This window comes from Haematobia irritans, chromosome 5 (genome assembly GCF_050003625.1).
Source record: "Haematobia irritans isolate KBUSLIRL chromosome 5, ASM5000362v1, whole genome shotgun sequence".
Taxonomy (NCBI): Eukaryota; Metazoa; Arthropoda; class Insecta; order Diptera; family Muscidae; genus Haematobia; species Haematobia irritans.
In genome coordinates, this window is record NC_134401.1 from 4,866,931 (window position 1) to 4,890,047 (window position 23,117).

A 23,117-nucleotide genomic window follows, 5' to 3' on the forward strand; every position below is an offset into this window, starting at 1 on the left:
TATTCTACAAAAATTAAATTTTAACAAAATTTTCTAAAGAAACCAAATGCTGACAACATTTTCTAACAAAATAACATTTTTAACAAAATTGTCTATATAAATAAAATTTTGAAAAAATTTTCTAAAGGAACAAAATTGTTACAAAATTTTCTGTAGAAATAAAATTTGGACAAACTTTTCTATAGATATAAAATATTGACAAAATATTCTATAGAAATAAAATATTGACAAAATTTTCTGTAGAAATAAAATTTTAACAAAATTTTCTATATAAATAAAATATTGACAAAATTTTCTGTAGAAATAAAATTTTAACAAAATTTTCTATATAGATAAAATATTGACAAAATATTTTATCGAAATAAAATATTGACAAAATTTTCTGTAGAAATAACATTTTAACAAAGTTTTCTATAGAAATAAAATATTGACAAAATATTCTATAGAAATAAAATTTTGACAAAATTTTCTATAGAAATAAAACTGTGACAACATTTTCTATAGAAATAAAATGTTGACATAATTTTCGATAGAAATAAAATGTTGACAAAATATTCTATAAAAATGAAATTTTGACAAAATTTTCAATAGAAGCAAAATTTTGAAGAAAAAAAATCCTGTATACTGTATCCGAATTCAGTGTTAAAAACTTAAATTTTTCTTCTTTTTTACTTGTACTAACAGCATGTAGAAAAAATATTTATTTTGAGGGCCTACATCAATTAGCCAGCAAAAAAAGGAAATACATAAGAAATAATTTTCTTTCGTCTAAAATTTCCTTTCGGAGGAAAATATTTTTTCTTTGGGTGTAGAGAGTTAAAGGAAAACATTTAGTCTAATTTAATTTGGTCTAAAGCAAATTAATTTAAGTTAATTTATGAAATGTTCGATAATTGATATTCATTTTGAACTTACAACTCTTCCATACTTCCCACGGTCTGCCATGTATTGCCGAAAACCACTCAATTTAATGGTTTGTGATAAAAAATCCATTTCTGTATGAATCAACGTTTATAAATAATTTGTGAAATGAAATATTAAACAATTCCATATGTGATCGGTTTTTAACGAGGAAATATGCCATCGATATCCGCAGATGTTCCTTTATTCCTTTTAAATCCCTGTTAAGATAAACAAAAAAACGATTTAGTTCTTATTATTTGGTGTGTCATAAAATTGGTTTTTATAAACCAACATAAGCATTTGCATATATGCTCACTTGAAATTTGATATTTTTTCTTTTATTTCGATTATAATCATTAAAGCAAATGAAAAAAAAAGACAAAACCACCGATATGGTTTTTTTCATTTTCTTTCTTTGCCTTATTATAGGAATGTATGTGCGTTTTTTTGTGGTTCATATTTCAGAACCTCATCGTTTTTTTTTGGTATTTACGGTATTAATTTTTCCAGGAAGCTTGCCTCTTATTTTCCCCCATTATTTTTGTGTGCTTAATGACAGACTATCATTGATAATAATATGGCTTTAATTTGCCGGCTTGTTATGCCCCAAAAACAGCCAAGAGAATATGGTATTGTAAATAATACAAAAGAATTTTAATTTGGACAAAAATGTTGTAATTTTTTTTGTGGTTTGAAGACTCAAGGTAACACGTGGCAGTTATCTAGGTTCGATAACTATTAATTAGACCATATGGAGGTGGGTACCAAATTCAGGAATAAGAGGTGGCGTTTTAATATTTTGTGTTCGAATATTTTTTCCTAATCAATATGGAATAGAAAGCAATTATGCCACAATAGCAAAGATATCATTTCAAGAGTTTGTTGGTAAATGGGGACAATGTAGTCATTACGTTTTTTTTATCAATTTTTTACCGATTTCTATTGGAGAGGCCTTATCAAATGACAAGGGATTTCATTAAAAGTCAACTTTAGTTTTACAATTATTGCTGATAAAACACCATACATTGATTTCATGAGACTGAGACATGAGATATATAATATTGATTACAATATGACAAAATTTTCTATATAAATAAAATTTTGACCAAATTTCGTATAGCAAAAAAGGTTTGACAAAATTTTCTATAGTAATAAAATTTTAACAAAATTTTCTATATAAATAACATTTTGACCAAATTTTCTATAGCAGAAAAATTTTGACAAACTTTTCTATAGAAATAAAATTTTCAAAAAATTATAAAAATAAAATTTTGCCAAAGTTTTCTATAGAAATAACATTTGGACAAAATGTTTGTATAGTAATAAAATTTTGCCAAAATTTTCTATAGAAATAACATTTGGACAAAATTTTTGTATAGTAATAAAATTTTGACACAATTTTCTATAGAAATAAAATTTTGACAACATTTTCTGTAGAAATAAAATTTTTAAAAGATTTTCTATAGAAATAAGATGTTGACAAAATTTTCTATAGAAATAAAATTTTGACAAAATTTTCTGTAGAAATAAAATTTTTAAAAGATTTTCTATAGAAATAAGATTTTGACAAAATTTTCTATAGAAATAAAATTTTGACAAATTTTTCTGTAGAAATAAAATTTTCACAACATTTTCTATAGAAATAAAATTTCGAAAAAATTTCCTACACAAATAAGATTTTGACAAAATTTTTTTATAGAAATAAAATTTTGACAAAATTTTTTTTTTAAATAAAATTTTGACAAATTTTTCTATAGGAATAAAATTTTCACAACATTTTCTATAGAAATAAAATTTCGACAAAATTTTCTACAGAAATAAGATTTTGACAAAATTTTTTTTTTTATAGAAATAAAATTGTGCCTAATTTTTGTATAAAAATAAAATTTTGACAAAATTTTCTATAAAAATAAAATGTTGACAAAATTTTCTATAAAAATAAAATGTTGACAAAATTTTCTATAGAAATAAAATTAAAAAAAAATTCTATGAAAATAAAATTTTAGCAACATATTCTGTACAACTAAAATTTTGACAAAATTTTCTATAGAACTAAAATTTTGACAAAATTTTCTATAGAACTAAAATTTTGACAAAATTTTCTATAGAAATAAAATTTGGACAAAATTTTCTATAGAAATAAAATGTTGACAAAATTTTCTATAGAAATGAAATTTTGCCAACATTTTCTATAGAACTAAAATTTTGCCAAAATTTTCTATAGAAGTAAAATTTTGCCAATATTTTCTATAGAACTAAAATTTTGACAAAATTTTCTATAGAAATAAAATTTAGACAACATTTTATATAGAAATAAGAGTTTGACAAAATTTCCTATAGAAATAAAATTTTGACAAAATTTTCTATAGAAATAAAATTTTGACAACATTTTTATGTAGAAATAACATTTTGCCAAAATTTTCTATAGAGATAAAATTTTTCCAAATTTTCTATTGAAATGAAATTCTGACAAAATTTCTTATAGAAATAAAATTTGTACAAAATTTTCTATAGAAATCAAATTTTGACAAAATTTTTATATAGAAATAACATTTTGCCAAAATTTCCTATAGAAATAAAATTTGCAAAAAATGTTCTCAATATATCCTAGAACTAAATGAATCAGGGAATAATGCATTTCAAAGTACTATTTTTTTAGAAATTATTTAATATTGTATTGCACCAGAAATTTTCAGTTTGTTCATAGAGAAAAACCTAACCCCTCATAAAAATTCATATCATGAGGTTTTAAAAATGTATTGGGAACAAAAGCTACATATTTCGTAGATTTGATGTGAATCATTTAACCATTAATTTCATTAAATTTTGGGATGTGACGATATTTCTGGATTTAATTAAAAAATAAATACATTTGAATAATTCTATGAAAGCGTGGCATCCCTGGCAACCGGCATAACTGAACGGAAGTTCTTTAATTGCAGATAAGCAATTATAATTCATAAAACAACACAAATAATTGTGTTTACTATTCAGCTATAGTTTCTTTTTTTTCTGGATTCTAAAACAAATGTATACAATTGTTTGAAAAGTTTGGATGAATAATAACTCTCATTCTCTCAGAGACGAACTCTTTTCGAAATGGATAACAAGGCCAAACCACAATATAAAATATACAGTTTGCTTTTTGTATTTGAAAGTTTTATGGTTTCAAGTGATTAGCCAGGCAGATAGAAAGCACCCACAACCATTAACCGAGAAACCACGTGGAGAACAATAAAGTTTTCTCCAAAACAAAAGAAAAAAGAAAACTCAGTTCTGGAATTTAAGTTTTTTGTTTGGTTTTTAAACTTGAGCTAATTCTTATTCTGTTTTTATAAACGCCTCGTGTGAATGACCATTGTTTGATTGCTCAAAAACAAAAAAGAAAACGTTTTATGAATTTCAAATTAAATTTTTTCGAAATAAAAAAAATTGTCAACCAATGTAAATATTGTCTTTTCTATGTTTAGACCAGTAAACCATTTGCTTCACCATCATCAATTGTTTGCCCTACTGGTGTATAGAATTACCCCATTTTTATTTGAATAACAACAAATTGCTGACCATAAATAAATATTTGCTTCGGTTTCTCCTCACATATTGGACATGGTTGTGATATTTATGTAGCCCTTTGTTGTATTCCCTCTGCCACTACTGTGATATTCGAGACTATACTATTTATTTTCATTAGTTTATCAAATTTTTATATGAATTTTTTATTTGCTGTTTTTTTTTTTTTTTTGCATAAACCAAATGTTTAGAAAAGTGATTTTATTTATTTGCGAATAAATATTTTCGAATGCGTTTTATTCATGTACTCATATATACTACATTTCCCCTCATTGTATTTTCTCCCAAATAATAGTGCAATTCCAAAATTATTAATTCAGAATATTGTAAGGGATTCAGGACCACAGTTGGCAGAATTCTACAAAAATGGTCGATTTTCTATAGAAATAAATTTTTAACAAAATGTTCTATAGACATAAAATTTTAACAAAATTTTCTATAGGAACAAAATTTTGATAAAATTTTCTATAGAAATTTATATTTTGACAAAATTTGCTATAGAAATAAAATTTTGACAAAATTTTCTATAGAAATAAAATTTTGACAAAAATTTCTATAGAATTAATTTGTTGACAAAAATTTCTTTAGAAATAATATTTGACCAAATTTTCTATAAAAATAAAATTTGGACAAAGCTTTCTATAAAAATAAAATTTGGACAAAGTTTTCTATAGAAATAAAAATTTTTACAAAATTTTCTATAGAAATAAAATTTTGATCAAATTTTCAATTTTTTAGAAAATTTTAAATAGGTGTGATAAATTTCGATAAAAATTAATATTTTGAGAAAATTTTCTATAGAAATAAAATTGTGACAAAATTTTCTATAGAAATAATATTTTCTATAAAAATAAAATTTCGACAAAGTTATCTATAGAAATAAAAATTTTTACAACATTTTCTATAGAAATAAAATTTTCTACAGAAATCATTTTTTTAGAAAATTTTAAATAGATGTGATAATTTTCGATAGAAATTAATATTTTGAGAAAATTTTCTATAGAAATAAAATTTTGACGCAATTTTCTATAGAAATTAAATTTTTGATAAAATTTTCTATAGAAATTAATATTTTGAGAAAATTTTCTATAAAAATAAAATTTGGACAAAGTTTTCTATAGAAATAAAATTTTGATAAAATTTTCTACAGAAATAAATTTTTTATAAAATTTTCTATAAAAATTAAATTTTGACACAATTTTCAATAGAAATTAATATTTTGAGAAAAATTTCTATAGAAATAAAATTTTGACAAAATTTTCAATAGAAATAAAATTTTGACAAAATTTTCTATAGAAATAAAAATTTTTACAAAATTTTCTACAGAAATAAAACTTTGATAAAATTGTCTAAAGAAATTAATATTTAGAGAAAAAATTTCTATGGAAATAAAATTTTGACAAAATTTTCTATAGAAATAAAATTTTTAGTAAATTTTCTATAGAAGTAAAATTTTGACAAAAATTTCTATAGAAATAATATTTGACCAAATTTTCTAAAAAAATAAAATTTGGACAAAGTTTTCTATACAAATAAAAATTTTTAAAAAATTTTCTATAGAAATTAATATTTTGAGAAAATTTTCTATAGAAATTATATTTGACCAAATTTTCTATAAAAATAAAATTTGGACAAAATTTTCTACAGAAATAATTTTTTTATAAAATTTTCTATAAAAATAAACTTTTGACACAATTTTCTATACAAAATTTCTATACAAATTTTCAATAGAAATTAATATTTTGAGAACATTTTCTATAGAAATAAAATTTTTCTATAGAAATAAATTTTCTATACAAAATTTCTATACAAATTTTCAATAGAAATTAATATTTTGAGAACATTTTCTATAGAAATAAAATTTTGACAAAATTTTCTATAGAAAACATTTTTTGGCGCAATTTTCTATAGAAAAAAAAATTTTGATAAAACTTTCTATAAAAAAAAATAATTGATAAAATTTTCTATAGAAATAAAAATTTTTACAAAATTTTCTATAGAAATAAAATTTTGAAAAAATTTTCTACAGAAATCATTTTTGTAGAAAATTTTAAATAGGTGTGATAATTTTCGATAGAAATTATTATTTTGGGAAAAATTTCTATAGAAATAAAATTTGGACGCAATTTTCTATATAAATTAATATTTTGAGAAGATTTTCTATAGAAATAATATTTGACAAATTTTCTATAAAGATAACATTTGGACAAAGTTATCTATAGAAATAAAAATTTTTACAAAATTTTCTGTAGAAATAAAACTTTGATAAAATTTTCTAAAGAAATTAATATTTTTATAAAAATTTCTATAGAGATAAAATTTTGACAAAATTTTCTATAGAAATAAAATTTTTAGTAAATTTTCTATAGAAATAAAATTTTGACAAAAACTTCTATAGAAATAATATTTGACCAAATTTTCTATAAAAATAAAATTTGGACAAAGTTTTCTTTAGAAATAAATTTTTTTACAAAATTTTCTATAGGAATAAAATTTTGATACATTTTCTATAGAAATTAATATTTTGAGAAAATTTTCTATAGAAATAATATTTGACCAAATTTTCTATAAAAATAAAATTTGGACAAAGTTATCTATAGAAATAAAATAAATAAAATACATTTTTACAAAATTTTCTATAGAAATTAATATTTTGAGAAAAATTTCTACAGAAATAAAATTTTAACAAAATTTTCTATAGAAATAAAATTTTTAGTACATTTTCTATAGAAATAAAATTTTGACAAAAATTTCTATAGAAATAATATTTGACCAAATTTTCTATAAAAATAAGATTTGGACAAAGTTTTCTATAGAAATAAATTTTTTTACAAAATTTTCTATGGAAATAAAATGTTGATAAAATTTTCTACAGAAATCATGTTTTTAGGAAATTTTAAATAGATGTGATTTTCGACAGAAATTAATATTTTGAGAAAAATTTCTATTTTGAGAAAAATTTCTATAGAAATAAAATATTGATAAAATTTTCTATAGAAATTAATATTTTGAGAAAATTTTCTATAAAAATAAAATTTTGACAAAGTTATCTATAGAAATAAAAATTTTTACAAATTTTTCTATAGAAATAAAACTTTGATAAAATTTTCTAAAGAAATGAATATTTTGAGAAAAATTTCTATAGAAATAAAATGTTGACAAAATTTTCTATAGAAATAAAATTTTGATAAAATTTTCTATAGAAATAAAATTTTTAGTAAATTTTCTATAGAAAAAAATGTTTAGAGCAATTTTCTATAGAAATAAAATTTTGATAAAATTTGCTACAGAAATAAATTTTTTATAAAATTTTCTATAGAAAAAAAATTTTGGTAAAATTTTCTAAAGAAATAACCTTTTTATAAAATTTTCTATACAAATAATATTTTGACACAATTTTCTATACAAATAAAATTTTGTGTAGAAATTAATATTTTGAGAAAAATTCTATAGAAATAAAATTTTGAGAAAATTTTCTATAGAAATAAAATTTTGACAAAATTTTCTATAGAAATAAAATGTTGCCAAATTTTCTATAGAAATATGATGTTTACAAAATTTTTATAGAAAAAAAATTTACAAAATTTTCTATAGAAATAAATGTGACAAAATTTTCTATAGAAATAAAAATGTTTATAAAATTTTCTATAGAAATAAAATGTTGATTTTGTGTCTGATATTCTCTTGTGAGCCATTCACAGTGAAACTTGGACTTGGACACTCTAAAAACCGGACACCTCTCAAACAGGGGCAATTTTCGTGAAACGTTTGCTGTACTGTCTCTTTAAATTTAACTCCTCCCAAATGTGGGCAAAACTTAGAGAACCATGAGTGTGCAGTTCTGAGAGGTTTCACTGTAGTCACTTGTACGAAGGGTGTTTGCGATAGGTGTGATAATTTATGTCTTTGGAATACAACTTTGTAGGTTTCTATTCGTTTTGTTTTGGTTTTTGTATACAAGATGTTTAAAACATTTTATTATTAGCATTTTTAACACTTTTTGCTTTAGCCTTTCATTTATGACTTTTAACATTTCGCTTTTGCTAGCTCACAAACAAAGTATTGAATATTTTATGCTTATATTAAAAGAAATATAAATAACTTTTGATTAATAGCCAACATTAGTTGAATGTTTTATTACTTCCATAAGAGTAAAGCAGTAGCAGCAGTGGAATGACCTAAGGTTTTTGAATGAAAAAGTTACAAAACCATATGATTTATGGCAAAAAATAAAAAATAAATACATAAAATCTAAGCTCACCTTAAATGGCTAAAGTGACTTCTATATAACCTTAGCCAAATGGGTTTTATATTAAAAGAGAATTTAATATTTTTAATAGTTCAGTTTAAACAGCGAACTTTGTATTTTTCTCAAACAATGTAAAGAAAGTAATTTTTAGTGAAACAGCCTTAGATTCCACCATCTCTTTATATCGAATATTCTCTTGTGATCTGAGAATAAGAAAGAGTAGGGATCAGCTTTGGAGAATATGGTGGATGATTTCACTTCCTACAAATCAATGCAAAAACTTCGGTTTACTACGTCTGATTATCTCCAAACTTTTGGTTGTTTACATCAAAAAGGTTATGATACAGGTCATCCGAGAAGTATTCATAGAGTCAACAATTTTCTTCAAATACAAAAATCTGAAATTGACTTTTCATAAACTTCAAAATTGCCCAATAGATTTTGAATTTTTTGAAAATCTAGTCGAATCCATTAATACACTTTTGATGTTAGTGAAATCAACCAACTGTCGTTTTATAGTGATCTGAACCTTTTTTAACAATTCAAATTACAATGAAACCTCTTAGAACTGGTACCATAAATTTTTGTCCAAATATGACAAGTGTCTAGTTATCAGAGGTAAAATTTATTGTAATAGAATAACAAACGTCTCACGAAAATTGTGCCTTTTTGAGAGGTGTTTGGTTTGCGGAGTGTCCTTGGTTGAGAGTTTTCACTTTATTTGCATGTTTAAAGCCTTCGAGCTCATAATCTCTCGTTTATCGTATATACGTTATCATTTCCCCTTATTTACAAAATTTTTTTTACTCATCGTCGACAATATTTTTCCTCTGCTATAATTCAATATTTTCTGTTGCTTTTTCACTATTACTATGTGATTAAATTTTATCAGTTTAACAATAATGTTTCTTTTTATTTATTTTTTTTAAGAACTCTGGTTTCTCATACATGAGGGTACATTTCAATTTCATTAAGTGGTTATTCATACATATATGCCCATGGATATACAGTAAAACCTCAAAAACTGGGACACTCTGAAAAGCGGATACCTCTCAAAAGAGGAAAATTTTTATGAAACATATGATATATAATTTTGATCACATTAAAATTATCCCTTATTGGGGGATACCGCGCAAATAAATACAAAATGTAATCGATAGTGGGTGTCCGCAGTTTGTGAGGTTTCACTTTATATGAAAATATATTTGTAAAAATTTTATTATCATATAAAAGTAATAGCCCGCAGTTAATGGAAATATAAAACTAGTTGTTGTTGTAATTATTTACTATTCTTCTCAATTGGTATATTTTTCGTTATAGTCTGTCACTTTTTATTAACGAGCATAGCGAAAGAAAAAATATGAAATTTCCTATCGAGTTTTGGTGAAATGTTTTCATTTTATTGGATATTTTTGATGGTCCAGCTCGTATCATGAGGCTTCTGTTGAAATTCGATTTTCATTTAATTCAGCTCTGTTTTTATCACGCTTGGCGGGAAAACATTTGTTTTCATCAGCTATCCAGTTTTTTGGGACAAATTTTTGCTTGTGCCATGTCATGATGTACGAAATTTTTTAATTGGGAAATTCAATGGGTGGAAAAGTATAAAACAAAAGTTATGCTGTGATTAAGGGACAAACGAAATAATATCAGATTGAATCAAATGAGAAATATTTTCATAACTTCAAAAAACCAGAGAGTGAAATATTAACTTTTAAAAACAGAGAAGCCTCTGAAACATGAAATAATCTGGAAACAGGAAACCCCAATAACCAATAACCAATTTTCGTGAGAGGTGTGCTATACTATCACATTAAAGTTGACACCTTCCAAATGTGGGCAAAATTTTAGCGACCATGAGTGTCCAGTTCTAAGAGGTTTCACTGTATTAACAATAAATGGAAGTGAATGATGGACGTTTTTTATAAACAGCCAGAAATCAATTGAACAATTGCTATATTGCATCTGAATTGGGAGCTTATGCGCATTAATTGGTGATAAATAGTAAATACTACGAGAATAGAATACTTAATTTAGTATCAAAAAAAAAATTCTACTGAGAAACCTCTTAAAATTGGGTACTCCTCAAACCTCTCAAAAATTTTCGTGAGAAGTTTAAGTGGTCATGAGTTCCAGTTTTGAAAAGTTTTACTGTATATTAGTATATAAAAATATTTACATTGAAACCTCTCATACAAGGACACTCTGAAAACCGGTCACCTCTCAAAAATTAAAAACTTTCGAGTGACGTTTGCTATACCAGCACATTAAACGTGATCTCTGATAAGTGGACACCTCCCATATGTGGACAAAATGTAGGGGATTATGAGAGGATCAGGTCCATTTCATTTCGAAATAAATACTACTTTTCTCCTCATTGTATTTTCGCCCACATAATAGTGTAATTCCAAAGTTATTGTTAATTCAGAGTATTGTGAGAGATTTAGGACCACGATTGCCATAGTTGGTAGAAATCTACCAAAAATGGTAGATTTTTTACTGTTTGGTATATTGGTAGAATTCTTGACATTTTGGTAGATTTTGCAAATTATTTATCTTCAACTAAGAAGTAAGAGTTAAATTTGCCAAAATTTTCTTTAGAAATAAAATGTTGACATGGAATAAAATTTTGCCAAAATTTTCTATAAAATAAAATTTTGCCTATAAAATAAAATTAAAAAAAAAATTCTATAGAAATAAAATTTTGAAAACAATAAAATTTTGACAAAATTTTCCATAGAAATAAAACTTAGCCAAAAATTTTCCATAGAAACAAAATTTTGCTAAAATTTTCCATAGAAACAAAATTTTGCTAAAATTTTCCATAGAAACAAAATTTTACTAAAATTTTCTATAGAAATAAAATTTTGGAAAAATTTTCTATAGAAATAAAATTTTGCCAAAATTTTCTATAAAAATAAAATTTTGCCAAAATTTTCTATAGAAATAAAATGTTGCCAAAATTTTCTATACAAATTAAATTATGCCAAATTTTTATAGAAATAAAAATTTACCAAGATTTTCTACAGAAATAAAATTTTAACAAAATATTCTATAGAAACCAAAATTTACCAAAATTTTCTACAGATATAAACATTTGCCAAAATTTTCTATAGAAATAAAATTTTGGAAAAATTTTCTATAGAAATAAAATTTTGCCAAAATTTTCTATAGAAATAGAATTTGGACAAAGTTATCTATAGAAATAATAATTTGCCAAATTTTTCTATAGAAATAAAACTTAGCCACAAATTTTCCATAGAAATAAAATTTTGCCAAAATTTTCCATAGAAATAAATTTTTGCCAAAATTTTCTATAGAAATAGAATTATGCCAAAATTTTCTATAGAAATAAAAATTTACCAACATTTTCTACAGAAATAAAATTTTAACAAAATTTTCTATAAAAATAAAATTTTGCCAAAATTTTCTATAGAAATAAATTGTGCCAAAATTTTCTATAGAAATAAAATTTTAACAAAATTTTCTATAGAAATCAAAATTTACCAAAATTTTCTACAGAAATAAAAATTTGCCAAAATTTTCTATAGAAATAAAATTTTGGAAAAATTTTCTATAGAAATAAAATTTTGCCAAAATTTTCTATAGAAATAATAATTTATCAAAATTTTCTACAGAAATAATATTTTAACAAAATTTTCTATAGAAATAAAATTTTAACAAAATTTTAGAATTTTCTATAGAAATAAAATTTTGACAAAATTTTCTATAGAAATAAAATTTTGACAAATTTTTCTATAGAAATATAATTTTCAAAAAATTTTCTATAGAACTAAAATTTTGACAAAATTTTCCATAGAACTAAAATTTTAACACAATTTTCTATAGAAATAAAATTTTGCCAAAATTTTCTATAGAAATAAAATTTTAACAAAATTTTCTATAGAAATAAAATTTTAACAAAATTGTAAAATTTTCTATAGAAATAAAACTGCTACATAACTTTTTATAGAAATAAAATTTTGCCAAATTTTCTAAAGAATTAAAATGTTGACAAAACTTTCTAAATATAGGAATAGAAATTTACCAAAATTTTCTACAGAAATATAAATTTGCCAAAATTTTTTATAGACATAAAATTTTGCAAAAATTTTTCATAGAAATAAAATTTAGCCAACATTTTTCATAGAAACAAAATTTTGCCAAAACTTTCTATAGAAATAAAATTTTAACAAAATTTTGCCAAAATTTTCTATAGAAATAAAATTTTTGAAAAATTTTCTATAGAAAAAATTGTGAAAGAAATTTCTATAGAAATAAAAATTTGACAAAATTTTATAATTTTGTAGACAAATTTTCCCATATGTGGAAAAGTTGACCTGTGGACCAGGTCTGAGAGGTTTCACTGTAATTTAGTATGCAAAAACATGTATTTTGGTAGTTTCCATGAACATTGGAAAAAATTCTAATCTGTGCACTCATTATATTAAAAGTCAACATACCATATTTATTTAATTACTAGTAATAAATCAAACATTTAATTTTAAATTTAATCCCATATTTTTATTTACAGATTTGTGTATTTTATGTGTAAAATATAATTGGGCAAATATTACTGGATTAAAATATTTCAACGGAATTTATTAATGAAAAATTTTCCCACGAAATAAGGTAATCAGGCATTATAAATATATAAGTTATTCTCAAAAATTAAAAAAATATATATTAATGTTTTGTTATAATAATTTTCTTTGATTTATTTTTTTTTTTGATTTAAAACAAATTTAAAACATTTATATTTAATACAATTTAGTGTGGAAATATTAAGACTCCACCTTTTTTATAATTTGGACATTCACTTATTTCCCCCTGTCTTAGCCTGTGGTGGTATTTATTTATTTTTTTTAATTTTTTTTTCTTTTTTCGAATTTAATGAGGCCTTAATGTGCCATAATCTGTGATAAAATTTGTTAATGATACTTCTATTATATTTGTGGTTTGTTATTATTTTGTTTTTTGTTTCTCATTGATGTTAAAACCATTTGGCATGGAAAATGTTTAGTTTCGCATTGTAAAAAATACTATGAAATGAAATCATTTAAAATAATCGTAGATCATAAAAGCGTTACAAAATATTTTTCTTGTTTTGTTTTGGACAAGGGCATTTTTAAAAAAATTTTCTTAACAATGATGAAAGATGATATTCATTCATAAAAAAAACTGTAACAAAAGAATGTGAATGGTTTGTTATTTCTTTCAATGAACAAAAAATCTAGGGAAATAAAAATTTGCTTCTGTATGAATGGACTTTCTCCCCTACTGGACTTAAATATAAATGAATTAAATTTTAAAAGCAAAAAATCGAAAGTATGATTTAATCCAACCTAGTTGTAATGAAGGTTGAATAGTTAAGCAAATAGTTATGAAAAAAAAATTGAGAAAAGATAACAAGATTTCTGTTAATAATATTTAAAATTCAAATTATTAAAATTAAATTTTAAATTATTTTTTTTTTTTTTAAGAAATTATTCCTTGTGTATCTTAACCCTTAAATGAACAAGATCACCGATTCCTCCAAAAAAATATATAATATGGAAAATGGTAAAACAAGAACATATGCATACAACATTTTTTTCAAAAGAAAAATTTATGTGTGTTTTTGTTTCTTAAATAGTAAGTTTTTATTTACAAAGTAAGTTTTTATTCACAAATTGATTTAAGTATAGAATAGAGAATAAAGATATTTTTACACTACACAGTTTTTTTTTACCAAAATTACTTTCAAATCTGGTAAATATTATTTAACTTCAAATTTGTAGTTCTTGTTTTTTTTTTTGGTTTTTGTTGAAAATTTGATATTCAATTTTGACTGTAGATTACTCAGAAGTTCTACAAATTTTCCGGAAAATCATATTTTTACAAATAGCGTTATGATGTTTTTAATGCAATGATTTCATAGAATTCGGTCAAAATTTTAAGATGTAAGAATTTTTTTCTGGTTGTATCTTAAAAGATACAGCGCACATTTAAGGGTTAAAATTTGGGTGGCATAATTTTTTTTATTATTTTAATATAGCTTGTATAATTTATATACATACAATGAAACCTCTCGGAACTGGATACTCATGGTCGCCAAAATGTTGTCCACATTTGGCTAAATTTATTGTGATAGTGTAGCAAACGTTTGTTGTCCACATTTGGCTAAATTTATTGTGATAGTGTAGCCAACGTTTCATGAAAATTACCCATTTTTAAGAGGTGTCCATATTTTCATTTTTGAGAGGTTTTACTGTACTTTGGAAAAATATTGACCTAAGATTAAAAATTTTGCAACCTAAATTATGGCATAAATAAAACTAAAGACAAATTTCTTAAAAAAAAATAATGAAAAAAAGTTCGTAATATTTGCTTCAAATAGTTTCCAATAATTTTAGGAAACAAATGTTTCATATTGGCCTTCCTCCATTAAAGTCCTATGTCTTAGAAGTAGGGTAAATTTCCTTTAAAGAAGAATATTTTTGATTTCGAGAGATAATCTTTAAATTAACTGAGATATTGAATCTTTTGATTATAGATGAAAAATCTTCTAAAATTATAGATGAAAAAGATTCAAGGTCAAAATCTTTGGATCCAAGTAAAGGGTGATACGGTCAAAATTTGGTCAATATTAACTTGACGTATTTCTTTCAATTTTGCATTTAAAAAACCTGAACAACCCTCATTTTGAAGGTGTGTGTGTGTAGAATGTTGCTCCTATTTTGATTTTGGAATTCACTCTTCAGTTGTCAAAATTCCGTCCAAGCAAGAAGAGCAGCGTATCAAACACACAAAGCTGGAAAAATCGCTAAAAGTTGCCAAATCAACCATTACAAATGAAATTAAAGTGTTTGGGGAACGTTTGTCGACAGCCAGGAAGTCGGGATCGGGGGGAAATCGAAAACCGGAAGCCGCTGAGACGACAAAGAGAGTTGCCGGTAGTTTCAAGCGAAACCCTAACCTCTCTCTCCGAGATGCCGCAAATAAGCTGGGTGTATCGTCTACAACCGTGCATCGAGCCAAAAAACGAGCCGGACTATCGACTTACAAGCAGGTGGTGACTCCAAATCACGATGATAAGCAAAATACGACGGCCAAGGCGCGATCCCGGAGTCTGTACACGACGATGCTGACGAAGTTTGACTGCGTGGTAATGGACGACGAAACCTACGCCATAGCCGACTACAAGCAGCTTCCGGGACAGGAGTTTTATACGGCAAAAGGAAGGGGAAAGGTAGCAGATATTTTCAAGCACATAAAACTGTCAAAGTTCGCAAAGAAATATCTGGTTTGGCAAGTCATATATACCTGTGGCTTGAAAAGCAGCATTTTCATAGCTTCCGGGACTGTCAACCAAGAAATTTACGTGAAAGAGTGTTTGAATAAACGTTTGCTGCCTTTCCTGAAGAAACACGGTTTTTCCGTACTGTTTTGGCCGGATTTGGCATCTTGCCATTACGGTAAAAAGGCCATGGAGTGGTACGCCGCCAACAACGTGCAGGTGGTTCTCAAGGACAAGAACCCTCCCAACACGCCAGAGCTCCGCCCAATTGAGAAATACTGGGCTATTGTCAAGCGGAACCTAAAGAAGACCAAAAAAAACTGCTAATGACGAGCAGCAGTTCAAGGCAAACTGGCTTTCTGCGGCGAAGAAGGTGGACAAGGTGGCTGTACAAAATCTGATGGCAGGTGTCAAGCGTGAGGCCCGGCAATTCGGATTTGGAAAAGCGAAAGCCTAACTGAATATTTTTCCTGAATTTTATACTAATTGAACTTGAAAAAGAAATTTAATTTGATTTTTTAAATAAAGGATTTCACCGATTTACTCGCGTTTTCCCTTGACCAAATTTTGACCGTATCACCCTTTAAACTTGCGTTTTTAGCGTACCCTTATTTTATTTCTGGAACTCTTGACTAATTTCTAATTTAGTAATAAACCCATGTTATTATTATTATCAGATCAATTTTCTAAAACTACAAATTTATAAATATAAAATTCCTAATCAATCCAAATAAAACCATGATTCTTTCGTATTGAATAGCCTAAAAAAATTAAAATTCTGGACATTTTGTTTAAAACTTAATTTTACCAAAAATTGAAAAAAACATGAAAAACCAAACACACACACTTCAATCATTTGATATCATTCATTTTGTTGATGATTGATGATGTTAAAATGAGTTATATTGTTACACAAACCAAATTCAAATATCCGCCAGCAACGCCTTTCTCTCTACTTTGTTCTCAAAAGTGATAAATAATAGCTTTAGGTTATAAAATTCAATTCTTCAGTGTTTGACCTCAAAATTCAAATAAATCTCCAAAATATGCTTCAACACTTAACAAGCCAATTATTTAGGCCTCTTTCTGCATAAAGTTCAACGAAATCATTTAATCTCATAAAATTATGCTTTTGTTAGAAACATAATCATCAGAATTTGAGATTTAGAGGATCGATCTTAAATATAAGGGAGCTTCACACTCATTAACTTTTTTTTATGCTATACACAAAATAATGATCTCCATGAAAATGTATATTTTTTAAAAGCTCTTTCGCATAGTATAAATCTCATAAATATTTGCTTAATGAAATTAAAGCAAGCAACTTAATCATGCTCAGTAAATTAATTCGTTTCGCCAACATACAATGTGAACCCAAATTCTTCCTCATAATGTTTTATTACTAATTGATTTTAAAAAGCCGCCGAAGAAGTGGTAACCTCCCTTGGAAAATGGCGGAAGCTTGATAAGATATAATTCATTTTTAATAACGAATATTATTATGAAATATAATGTAAAATATTGTTATATGTTTTTGTTTTAAAGCTAACGAAGAATCTGTAAAAAAACACAAAACCATCCAACTAATTATCTATAACTATCGATTCCCCCCACTTGTGAGCTAGCATGGACTTATCATATTTAATCATAGCTATACCTATATCAAAATATATTATTATCAGCATTTTTTTTTTTGTTTTTCTATACCCATATTATTATATAAGTAATACCAGAGATAATATATTTTGACGCTATTTTAATACCAACCTGGTAAAGCTTCACGGTTATGGGTGTGATTTATTCCAAGTATTTTTTTTATCTTTTTTATCTCTTTATTTATTTTTTTTGTTTTCCTAAGATTTATTTATATTATTTTTGTATCATATTTATAAATATTGTTTTAGCATATCTTTTTGACAAGAAGTATAAGGCATACTGTTTTCAAATAAATGAATTAAAAATAAATGATTTCATAATATCTGCAATGGTACCGAATATAAAATAAATATTTATACAAACTGAAGACAAGCCATAATAGTGACATTGAATTTTCGCATAAATAAAGGAAAGAATGCATCAGTCTTCTGAAGAAAAATAATTATACCATACAGCACTCAAAACAAAAGTTTACCTGAATTCAAAGATTTTGACCTTATTTTGAAGATTTTGAACATATTGATTTCGAGCGAAAGATTCTACTTCTTTAAAAGAAAGGTATTTTTAGAAAGCTATCCAGCTTTAAATCTAGGCTCTAAAATTTTTAAATTACCCTCATAAAAGATTTACTTCGATTTTGACCTTCCCTTTGGAATTTAAAATAAGGAAATTTTTCATTTATCAAATTTTAATCCTTTGGGAATTATTATCAAAGCTATTCATGTATAAATAACAATCAGTTAAAAAATCCACATTGTAACAGATAAAAAAACACAACAAAAACTTTAAACCATAGGTGCAAAATCTCCAAAATAAGTATTAACCTTTTTTGAAGCTTTTTATCTTCAATTCAAAGATTCAATATCTCAGTTAATTATTTTTTAAATCCATTTTTTTTTTCTTTTTTACTTTAGGGGAAAATTGCCTTACTTCAAAGATATACAACGTTAACAGAGAAACGCAATTTTCAGAGATTTGTGTCCTAAATTTAACGGAAAAATTTTTAAACCAAGATTATGTACTTTCTTTTAATTAAAATTTATTTTTTTTTAAAGAAATTTCCCCTAAATATTGTTTGAATTGCGTGTCTTCAAATTTAGGTTTCATTTCAGTCCATAATTTAACATAAGCACATTTAGTCTAATATTATTTATTTTAATTATAATATTGTTATATTAAATAGAATAAATAAAAATAGAACTTAATTCAAATGAATTGAAGTGAACCAAATTATTTTACTTTAAATTAAATTTAGTTTATTAAAAAAAAAATACGATACTGTCGCTTAGTCCATCTTGAGACTTTAATTTAATTTAAACTTTATTTAATTATTTATTTTTTTCATTCAGTCTTAATTCAATTGAATTGGAGTGAATCAAACAAATTTACTTTAAATTTAATTTACTTTATTTTAGTGTTTTGTACTTTAATTTCACGTGATAATTTAAATTTAATTGAATTATTTATTAATTTGAATTTAATTTTATGAATTTCTTTAAAATTTTTAAATTGATTTTAGTCTTAATTTGTCGTAAACAATTTGGTGAATCGGCCTAAAAACATAATATTAAAAAATATCTGATTTTGATTTCACGCCTACAAATTTAATAAAAATAAAAAAATTATCATTTACAATTTTTTTTATCAGAGAAGACAAAATGCTTCAGTCATAAAAAGCGAAATAATTATAACCTACCAAGAACATAATTTAGTATAAGTACATTTACTCTAATTTAATTTATTTTTTGTCAATCGGTCTACAGAAAATACAATATTAAAAAAAATCGCATTTCCTTTTCTTGCATAAAAATTTAATCAACTTACAAAAACCCAGAACGTTTCTGTTTCTTAATTATTTACATCTTTTTTATCACAGAAGACAAAATACATCAGTCCTCAGAAGCGAAATAATCATACCTTATCGAGAGCATAATTTAGTACATTTAATATAATTTAATTTATTTTATTAATAGTATTGCTGTATTAAATTGAAATACAATTGAACTAAACAAGATAAGTCTTAATCCAATTTAATTGAACGAAATTATTTAACTTATTGCTTTTGTTTTTTTTTTTACCCTGGAAAGTCATCCTTATTTTTTGTACACCAACGTCATCCTTCGTCATTTTGACTACGGCTTATTTAACGACGCTATAATTTATATCGTGAGCAAAAATAAGAAGTAAAATTGAGTTTATTTTCTTATTCAATTTGTTTTTAATTAGCACAAGACAAAAATAAACTGGTTGAATTAGTATAACTTAAATTTATCATTTCCTAATCGACAAAAATGCATTTTAAATCGAAAATGAAATTACGCGTCGTCATTTTGACGAAGGATGACTGTCCAGAGTTAATTTTCCTTAATTAATTTTCAGACTTCGCAGAAAAAATATCACAGACATTTTTCCAATTTAAATTAAAAAAAATATATTATATTAAAAATATAATTGGTTCGAAAAATTTTTTAATGGAAACAAAAATCATCAATCACAAAAATTAATTGGTTGGAACATTTAATTGTTGAATTGATTTTGGTGATTGATACTATCATTTCTGTAATTAAATACATTGCAATTAAAAATTAATTGGATCAATTAATTTCGTGATTGAAAACAGAAGAAAAAAATTCTGTGTTGAGTTAATTTAAAGTTTACATATTTATTAATTTTAATTCAATTAATATTTTATTTTTTGTTAATTCAGTCTTTTTTGGGAATAAGCTGACTGAAACCCTAATGCAAAAATTTGAAATTAATCGAACTAAGTAAAATAAGACTTAATCAAGTTGAATTGAATTGCATTAAGTCTTATTTTACATAGTTCGATTAATTTAAATTTAATATAAAAATGTTTTAAATTTAATTAAATTATATTAAATATACTTTTACTAAATTGCATTATAATGCAATGTATAACAAATTGTAATTTATTAAAATTTTTAGGAAGAAATATAAATCAGTTTTATTTTACTTTAACATTCAAGTAATTAATTTTACTTTATTTTAAGGCATTGTTTATAAATTTATTTAGTCTTGAGACTTGAATTTAAATTATTAATTAATTTTAATTTAATTTATTGCAACTATTTTGGATTTCTTAATACAGTCGAAACTTGTCGGAATTGATAAATTGGCTTACATAAAACCTAATTTTAAAATAAAACAATTTTGATTTCCATTTCCTGCCTACACAATCAATTTAAACTTACAAATTTTTCAAAAACCCCAGAACGTGTCTATTTCTTAATCATTTACATCTTTTTTTTTTTTTTTTTTTGTTTAATATGGTATTCCGCAATTTTCTAGTTAAATCTATAACATAATAGGTAGCTACGATTATCAGACATTTTAGGCATTTTGCCGTTATATCAATCATCAGTTTTGTGTTTATCTTTTGTTTATAGAAAAATATTTGCATTTCTTGTTTTTCAAATTTTTTCTGATGATGATGAGCAGGTATTTTTGACCATGTTTTATTGTCCGTCTATCGCAAGTTTTTTTTTGGTTTTGATGATTTTTGGGTTTTAGGTATTTTAATGTCGACACGATTTGTCAGATCTTTTTTTTTTTTTTGGTTTTGACTTGTCATCGGTTGGCTTTTTGTTTTTTTTTTCTCATCATCGTTTTTATGTTTCCCGTCTTCCTCTCTGAAATATTTCAAAAATATTTTTTTTTTGATTGTTGAAATACCAACGAAACAAAAAGCATCAATGAAAGTGCAAGTGAAAATTGTTATTTGTGTCTTATCTTAATTATTTCTTAGGAGAGTGATAGGAGAGAAACAAACTTGAATAGAAACCGGAAAGTGTTTAACAATAATCATCACAATAGATAAAATTTTGCTTCTTCTGAACATCTTCGTCTCCTTTTGTTGTATAATTAAGTATTATAATATTTAATATTCAGCTAGCTTGTATTTCAATGGGGGTTGACCTTAAGGCTATGACGATGAAGATGACTATAGCAACGAGTTGGGTTTTTATTATAGTCAGGCAATAACAAACGAAACCTATTAGCAAGATGCAATTGTTTGCTGGATAATAGGTCATAGTATCAACAACATCATCGTTTTTATATAAACAGTAATGCTTATTAGTTTTTACAATTTTCTTTTTATTTTCTAAAATTGCATAAACTTTCGAAAATGACTTAATTACTGAATTTTGGAATAATTTTTAAGAGATCACAAAATTTTTATACAAAAAAAAAATGTTTACGATAACTTTTTATCAAGAATCGATATCAGCTGCGTCTGTATAACATGAAATTTATCAAATATATTCGATAAAAAATTATTATTATTATTTATTCATTAAATAAAAAGTTTTTAATACTTATTTATACGATTCCATGTGATATGATCTTATCAAAAATTCGAAATCTTTGTTACAAATTGATAACAAGATATGAAGGCCATTTCTGACAAATTTTGTTAGATATTTGAGCACATCTATCTTCGCTCTTGGTTTGTATTAATGTCTTTCCCCTTATTTCGATCCATACTCTGCTTGATGATTTACGCTATATATTTGTATCGATAATAGTCAAAAGCTATTGGTATCCAATGTTCATTCATTATAATCCAAGCGTGATAGCAATCACAATCAAAGTCATAATTTCAATATTCCAGGAATGACATACATATGAATCTGATATATACACTTCATATTCACTTTACAGTAAAAATCGAATGCTTTCTGTTTTACACTTTTCACTTAAAACTATTCGAAATACTCATTAAAATCCCATACTTACCAACCTTAAAATATTTTAATTAAAATGCATACATTTAATATATATAGTTTTTTGCAACTGATGTCACCTGTAATATTTAACCAACAATAATATAAACCATAAATTAAATATGCAGTATGGTTTAAGCAATAACAGATTTTTTGGTTTTTGTGAAAACATCACTATTGCTATTCTGCAGATACTGCTAAAACCCTCTGACATATTCATTGCATTTCAGTTTGTGATAAATGTTTGTTTAATATTAAATATCACAATTTCTAGTAATACATTTAGAAGGTGGGGATATTTTTTTTTGCTCAATTATTTATAAAGGATAAAAAATACAATTAAAGTGAATAAAAATATTTTATTACAAAAAATATTTAATTGGAAAATAACAAAACATATTAGGAACTAATGCTGCAAAAAATATATCACCGAGATATTCCATTATGACTATGGAATTTTTAATAGAGCAAAAGTGATGTAAATGACTTAAGGACAGATTGAAATTTCTACAAATCCAGACATAAGTTTCGGTGATTGAAATGCTGAGAGAATGCTCAGTATTGAAGGCTGTTTACTCAGTGATTAATCTTCAGACCGAAGTTTCAGAAATTCAAATACAAATCCCAGTGCAGACCGAAGTCTCAATGAATGAAGTACAAATTGAAGTCTCTATAGTTGAAATGCAGATAAAAGTCTCAGTAATTGAGGTTCAGA

At 24.4% G+C, this 23,117-nt stretch overlaps 1 protein-coding gene across 3 annotated transcripts in view; it reads left to right on the plus strand.

The window, feature by feature from the left end:
• Pgant9 (polypeptide N-acetylgalactosaminyltransferase 9) overlaps nucleotides 1–23,117 on the plus strand; it is a 270,158-nt gene that overhangs the window by 23,900 nt on the left and 223,141 nt on the right. For 2 of the 3 annotated variants that reach the window (XM_075312576.1, XM_075312578.1), the window contains exon 2: nucleotides 13,257–13,354. The exons of the other annotated variant lie outside the window; for it this stretch is intronic. The gene's annotated coding sequence lies outside the window, so the exon portion shown is untranslated. The remainder of the gene's footprint in view (nucleotides 1–13,256; nucleotides 13,355–23,117) is intronic. 3 annotated transcript variants of the gene reach the window in all.